Source organism: Tenrec ecaudatus, chromosome 14 (assembly GCF_050624435.1).
Source record: "Tenrec ecaudatus isolate mTenEca1 chromosome 14, mTenEca1.hap1, whole genome shotgun sequence".
Taxonomy (NCBI): Eukaryota; Metazoa; Chordata; class Mammalia; order Afrosoricida; family Tenrecidae; genus Tenrec; species Tenrec ecaudatus.
The window spans coordinates 27,953,393-27,961,189 of NC_134543.1; the positions used below are offsets into that span (position 1 = coordinate 27,953,393).

Sequence of the window (7,797 nt, forward strand, 5' to 3'; positions counted from 1 at the left end):
TCCCCTGGAGATTTCAGAGGGTGCATAGTCCTGCCAACACCTTGATTTTGGACTTCTAGCCTCTAGAAAGTGAGAGAATGGGACTTCTGTTGCCTACACCACCTCATGTGTAGACATTTCTATTAGGAAACACAGCAAAGTTATCTTCCCTGCAGGAATGAGAAAGGGAAGGTTAGCTTCAGGTATGGTATGATCAGGAGCTGGGCTTTTTATTTTTATTATTATTCTGTTAGTGCCATTGTTTGGCTCTGCACTGTCCCCCGCTCCATCCTCAGGCTGGCTTCTCCCAAGATTGTAAGGTGACTGCAGCGAGCTGAATGGGCACTGCCCAAGAGTATGTCCATGCTTCCCAATCGGTGAGGAGGCCTGACTTTCACATCCAATCCCCTTTGGCAACCGCACAGTGCTAGGGCCTTGGTTCTTCAGTTTTCTTTGTCCGGCGTTTCCAGGCCTAATTTCCAGGTCTCCCGCTTCCAAATTCTAACTCTATGGGAGGGTTGACCTTCCTTGTTCCTAAGCAGAGCCATGTGATTTGATTAGCCAATGACAGATGACCAGCAATTATGTGGATCACTTTTTATCAATGGAAGCATTTAACCAATGGTGCACCATTCCCCGTCTTTCTTTCCCCCAAGTCAAGGACACTGACTGCCTTCTAGACAGCAAAGCCTTGGACAGCTGATGTCTTTCTAGAGGGTGAAAGAAGCAGAGATGACCATCCCACCTAGGAGACGGCGATGTGCACCCTAGAAAGGAGCCTTTCTTACTGCAGCCACTGAGGGTGGGGGCTATTTACTCCTTCAGCCTACCTGACCAGTACTGAGGGAGGGACCTGCGGGACTTTCTCCTACAGGAGAAAGGTAGGTGAGATATTCCAGCCGGGCAGAACTGCAGGAGCAAGACGCTCAGAGACAAAAGCACATGCTCTTATTGTTCCAGAGAAGTCAGTGGGCTGCCTAAAGGGCCATAGACATGGCTCCCACCAAGACATAACCAAGCACCTCGTGGGGTGGGGCTACTGAGTTTGAGGGCTTAGGCCCGCAGTCTTGGGGACAACATCGTCACCTGGCATAACAGAGCTCATAAAGATAAAGTTCTATATACTCATTGGTAGGTAGCTTCAGGGGGGTGGGGTTCTTAAAAGCTAGTGAGCAGCCATCTAAGCCACAACTGTTGGCCAATACGTGTCTGGAGCAAAAAAGAAAGAAGAAAGCCAAAGACTCAAAGAAGAAGTGGTCTACGGGGTAACAGTCTAAATGAACCATGGCCTGACCCACCTTGAGAACCAGAAGACCTAGCTGGTGCCTGGTTATCACTATGGACCAGTCTAAATAAGGACACAATAGATGGTCATGGATGAAATAGTGGGGAGGTTGGGGTTGTACCTCTAAACTCAAGTCCCTAAAGTAAGTGTGTTAGACAGGATTCTCTAGAGAAACAGCAGCAGTATGATTATATATATATATATATATATATATATATATATATATATATATATATATATATGGAATATAACAGATAATTAGTCCACATCACAGGACAGAGATCTCAGTTCAACTCACTTCCATGAAATGGTTAATATACTGGAAGTCCTTCAACTCACCAGGGCTGCTGGGTCCAAGGTCAAGGAAGCAGACACCTGATTCTTCTGTAGAGCAATGCAGGCAGTCCAGTCACAGGCAGCAAACAGCAAGGCGGGTCACCAACAGTCAACCAGATGACAGAATCCGACCGACAGTCCCAAGCTCAAGCAATGTGGCGTGGCGAAACAGGTCTTGAAGGAACCCCAATCTCTAGGGACACGGTCCACAAGCTGGGTGTCCCATAGGCAGTGTAGTTCACAAGTTGAGGCAGAGAACTAGCTAAGGCAGCTGGTCGGATCACCAGAAAGCAAGAGAGAGAAGTGGGGCTTGCCTCACTGAGCCATTTATCTCTTTGCCCTCCAATCAACCTGCAACCTTATTAAACCCACATGTTCTTATTGGCCAGGTTGGTATAATAAACTTACCTATCACAGTGAGCCAGATTTCCTACATCTGTAGAAACCAGAACAATCCCTGACATGATTACCCTGGGATCCCCTGTAAATGTGTAATTCAAACCACTACTAGAGGCCATGTGTCAGCTTACAAAGGAAATGATACCTTCTGAAAGGCTCCCACTGAAACCCACCAGCAGCTCCATGGAAGAAAGATGTGTCTGTCTGTTTCTGTGAACGTGACAGCCTTGGTGAAGCACACACCATTCCTCTAGTTCCTGAATGCTTCTGCCCACGACCATGACCCAGTTCTCCCTTCCAAATCGGGCTAGCCCAGAGAACACACATTGGTACAGATAAGAGCCCTTGACTCATGGGATTCAGGACAGGTAAACCCCACAGGAACAGTAGTGATATCATGAGGGTAGGGGGATGTCAGGGAGGGGGAGAGGGGGAGAAAGGGTTGAGGGGGACGAATAACAGACATGTGGGTGAAGGGAGACAACGGACAGTGTAAGATACAAAATAATAATAACAATATATAATTGATCAAGAATTTACGAGGGTGGGAAAGTGGAGGAGGGAGCAGGCAAAAAGAGGAGCTTTATACCAAGGGTTCAAGTAGAAAATGTTTTGGAAATGATGATGGCAACATATGTACAAATATGCTTGATACAATCAATGTACGGAATGTCATAAGAACTGTAAGAGCCCCCAATAAACTGATTTAAAAAATACACACACTTTAGGATAATCAAGCATTTGCAACCAAAAAGGGTGGCGTTTACAAAAGGAGAAGGTTCTAAAGCGTTAGAAAAGGGCGGGGAAAGAACCCAGGAGGAAGAACAGTGGTGTGGCACTGTCGAGATGACAGTCAGTGAGATGAAGCTAAATGTGCATGAACCATTGGATGAAAAATTGATCTGCTCCGTAACCCGTCATTCAATTCACAATACAAAGTTTCTGGGTTTTTTGGTTTGTTTGTTTTTAAAGATGGCGGGCTCAGGAATTCCACAGGGGCATTCTACTCTGCCCGGGGGGCACCCACCGTGCGTCAGGATCGATTCGACAGCAACAGATGGGTGAAGGCTGCACTCCTCCAAACAAGGGGCGCAGGGAGACCTCTCGGTCAGCACTGACCCCAGACCAAAGGTAAGCAGGTGAGAGGGACACGGAGGCTCAATGCAAAGAGAACAAACAGAAGCGTAAGGTGAATGCCAACACGGGGGGCCATGGATGTCACTCAACACTAGGTCTAGGAATTGCTGTATGTGAACTTGATTTGCTCTGGAGTCACAGTAAAGCGTCACTGAAAAAGGAAAACAAAAAGGAATCGCTGTTCTCAACGCCACCTGCTTGTGGCATCTGTGTGATCGCAGCACTACAAAGAGAAGACAAAGTCAAGAGAAAGCGACAGGAGAAAGAACAGCCACTCCGTGCAGACTCAGGTTAGAACTGAACCCCACAGGCCCACTTCTGCACCTCGACGTTGCCCCTAAAGCTCCCACACCGTGTGTGTGTGTGTGTGTGTGTGTGTGTGTGTGTCTGTCTGGGGCAGTAAGCTCAGGGCCCCAGAATCATGACCTTGGCACTCCTCTGTCCTGATCACAGATGGGCCGCTCAGAGGAGGCAAGGAAGAGTGTTCACCTTCAGGGGGGCCTGGTCATCAGTCATGGTTTTTGAATGCTAAGTCACTTTGACAGTAAAATCTCCCGAGTGCCTGCCAGGGATGTCCTATCAAAGACCATTTATTCCACTGGAGTGGGAATGTGCAGGTCCCAGGAGAGACCCCAAACCGTGAGCAAAACAGGGCCCTTCTTGGCTCATGTCATTGAAAGGTCCATGGGTAGACGGGGTCCATGAGGCCTTGAGGGTGTTAAGAATTTACCCTTCAGTCTCCCTCTCAACCCTTTTTGGCTTTGTTCTTTCTCTCCTGGGTGGCCAAGGGTGGTCCTGATACTTCCAGCCCTTCGTGGCCCATACAGTCAGCGACCCAAAAAAATGAGTATGTCACTCTCCCAATAGAGTCAGCAAATGTGCAAGGGATGACCCTCATGGGGATAGCGTGGGTCAAGCACCGACCTGTCTGAGGGACCAGGGTGGCATCAGATCCAGTCAAAGAGCATGAACTATCAGTAGCAAAAGGTGTGGATTGAGCCTCTGGTGATGCCCTGTGACCACAGCCCCGGAATGTGATGAGCCCTGCTCTCATGTGGCCGGAGTTCACTGGGAAGTGCGTGGTTGCAGGTGCAGTTGGGTTAAAATTTAACACCTGGGTCCTTTGAGCTCCCTTCTGGCCCATTTTAAATTTGTTCTAGTTTTTAATATTTTCTGCTTTCTTTCCTCTCTCTCTCTCTCTCTCTCTCTCTCTCTCTCTCTCTCTCTCTCGATAGCTTTACTATGATGGAGACCATGCGCAGCCGCGGGCTCAGGCATGAACAACGGGGCTCAGGACTCATCCTCCAGCCCCCCTTCAATCTCCGAAATTCTGTCTATAGCTTGGAGGATCTCAGCGACAAGCTTCAGCGTCTCCGCTCCAGCAACCAGCTGCTCTGTGGACTTGTGCGCGCTGCTCATGAGGACCTGGAGGTTCCGCAGGTCCAGGTCAGGTCGGTGTGCAGCTTCACCACGGTCAGGCTGGCGCCCTGGCCGCACCGCAGGGCCTCGTCCTCCTGCTCGAAGGTGGAGACCTGAGTCTGGACCAGCACCATGTCCTGCTCCAGCGTCACCACCTCACTGTGCTCTTTCCGTTTGGTCATCAGGCCGAGGTTCTGCTCCACCTGCTGGACCACGGACTCCAGGTCACGGTAGTCCCGCCCATCTTCGCCTCCAGCCTCCCAGCCTCCGCGCCTGCGTTCTCACCACTTTTGTTTGGGTTCAGAGAAGCTCTGAACCTCGTTCAGCTTCCTTCCTAGCTTAGAGCTTTCCTCGGTGCTTCAGAACATCGGCAGCGTCCACAGGAGGCGGGCCCCCAGAGACTCTCCGTGGACTACAGGAAGGGGGCTCTGGAAAGGGGGCGCGGGAGCCTGTGCCACTCAGCGCCCACGGGGGCAGAGACACGGGCCCAGCCAGCTTCCATGGGCTGGAGAAGAAGGACGCGTCGGTGCTGCGGGGCGACGTGCTGGTGGCGGCCCTGAGGGTGTGGGTCTGCTCCTCCGAGGATGGCAGGTAGGCCCTCCACCCAGGTGTCATCCTCGACCTGGTCCAGGAGGTCAACCGTGCCCGTTGGGGCTTCGGAGAATAGCTGGGAGTACTCCAGACTATACCCCGTGGGCTGTGGGCTGGGGGAGCAGTGCTCCAGCCCCAGGAGGTGCCGCGGGGGCTCCTTCCTGTAACCCTTAACATTGGGGGTTGGGGGGTCCTCTTTGGACAGGCTGAAATTCTTGGTTCTCGGGAACTCCTTAAAGGAGAAGGGATTCACCTCTTCAAGCTCTTCCAGTTTGTCATCTCCAAAGTGTGTCCCCTGGGCCCCAGGCAGGCCCCAATCGGCACCTTTCCCCTTTCCACAGCCCAGCTTGTCCGAATGACCCAGCTCAGGGCAGCAGCGGCCCCATGGCTGGCCCGGCTGCCCCTCTCTCCGCCGCTTCTCCCAGCCCCTCACCGCTGCTCTGCTTTCTTCTTGTTTAAACATTTTTTTTCCTGCTTTCTTTTCCATTGAGGCTTTCCTCTGTTTTCCTTCGTTATCGCCGTTAGTTTGTTGTTGTTGTGTCTCCTCCAAATGTTTTTCTGGTCTATGAAATCCAAGATGGGCAAATCTATGGAGACCGTCTCATGGCCCTTTGGGGGTGCGGCGGAGGAGATTGGGGAGACCGGGGAGCTGGAAGGATGCGTACATGCTGTCGTTTGATGGTACATGTTGGCAGGTGGCCATCAGCAGGTATCTGCAGACTGAAGACACAGTGTCCAGCGGCTAGCGGAGGGGTGCAGAGTACTGTGGTCACGGTCATCTGCGTCTGTCCATGCTTTATGGAAGCAGGACGCCCCATCTTGTAGGCAAGGGGAGGGTAACTAGGGGCAAGCGTCCACTGCAACTGAGAACCATTTCAGATAAGCCAGATGAATCTATTCTGTCTAGCTTTGAACCACACACAGGATGAGTACAAGGATGCAGAAAAGCTTGTAAAGTTGATTGTGGTGATGACCATGCAAGTCTTCTCGATAGGACTGCACTATCGAACGGTATCGAACGGTATGGCTCGTGCATGAGATGCCAGCAAACTGTTGAGGCAAAGACTGCTGGAGGGTGTTGTCTCAGGCCAGCCTCCATCAAAGGCCGACCTGAGCCAGACGGGGCTGCGTGTCTGTGCTGGAGAGGTGACCCTGGGGGTGTGAGAACGTGAGACCGAGAAGGGAAGGAAGGTAGAATGTGCATTAGAGAGTCAGTTCTAGTCTGGGCAACTGGGGCTCCACTCCAAGGAGGCCCTCGGGGAGTTTGTGTACAAGGAGCCTTGTGTACAAGGAGTTTGTGTACAAGGAGCCTTGTGTACAAGGAGTTTGTGTACAAGGCTGCCCCGGAGGAGAGCTAAGGAGGTCAGAGCTTTTATTTATCAACGCTGTCTGTCTTTGGTTGACGGGAACCTGGGCATGAACTCCCCAGTATGTCACACCTATTCCAGGTAGGTAGGCCGAGCAGGATCTGTGGCCAGAGAAGGTCCTTCAGGCAGGTACTAACAGAAGAGGTCAGCCATGTCTTTGAAAACTGGATGCTGAGAGAGGGGGGACCCATCACAAGGCTGGATTTACAGTCCTCACCCCCAAAGAGGACGAATAACAGAAAAGTGGGTGAAGGGAGACAATGGACAGTGTAAGGTACAAAATAAATAACAATATATAATTGATCGAGCACTTGTGCAGGTAGGAGGGAGGGGGGAATAAAGAGGAACGGATACCAAGGGCTCAAGGAGAAAGAACATGTCTTGGAAATGAGGATGGCAACCTATGTACAAATGCGCTTGAGACAACTGGTGTATGGAATGTTATAAGAGCTGTGAGAGCCCCCAAGAAAATGACTAAAGAAAGGAAATGGGAGGCCGGGAGAAAATGAGGAAGGTGTTGACTGTATCTGCTGTAGGCGGTCCCCAAAGGTCAACAAAGGAGACCATAACCCAATGGAGGGACATGGACGCAGACGGGCTGCAGCCAAGTTCCTGAGTGCGACTGGAAAGCTGATCTCCGAATCCCCAGGAATCTGTGAATGTTTCTGAACGGAAGATCCATAGTTTTCATCAGACTCTCAAACAAGGTCAGGCTTTAAGCCCAGAAAAGTGAACAACCATTTCTCTAAGCGATTCCCTGTGAAAACAGGAAGACGCACTTCTCCCCAAGAATTCCAAGGATGACGAGACCTCCACACAAATGCACTGCTAATCGTAGATTTCTGGGATCCACAGAGCTGACCGTAGGAGAGGGACTCTTGGGGAAAGGGCCCTTTCTTGGCATTGCTGCCGCTCAGGCAGTCATGCTTTGTGACTGACCAGATATGAGATGGAAGGACCACAGCTAACAGTCGTCACCGCCAACCTTGCTTGAGCCTTGCAGTCATCTATGAGACAGGAGGAGTAAGTACTATCCCCACTCAGAGGTTCGAAGAGGTAACAAGGTAACAGGCAAAGGGATGGATGCTTCCACTTATAAAATACCTAGAGTGGACAAGCAGGGAGTGGTTTAGGCTACAGTCTTGGCAACCCACAGGGGCAGTTCTGCCCTGTCCTATGGGGCTGCTATAAGTGGGCACCCACTTGATGGCAGTGAGTTTGTTTTTAAGAAGCTTGGTGTACAGCCTGTGTGATCGAGTGGTCCCGAAGGGATCAGTTACCAGG

General features: G+C 51.0%; 1 pseudogene; it reads right to left on the minus strand.

The window, feature by feature from the left end:
* Positions 1-4,426: 4,426 nt before the first annotated feature.
* Positions 4,427-5,633, minus strand: LOC142426210 (endosome-associated-trafficking regulator 1 pseudogene; annotated as a pseudogene).
* Positions 5,634-7,797: the final 2,164 nt, after the last annotated feature.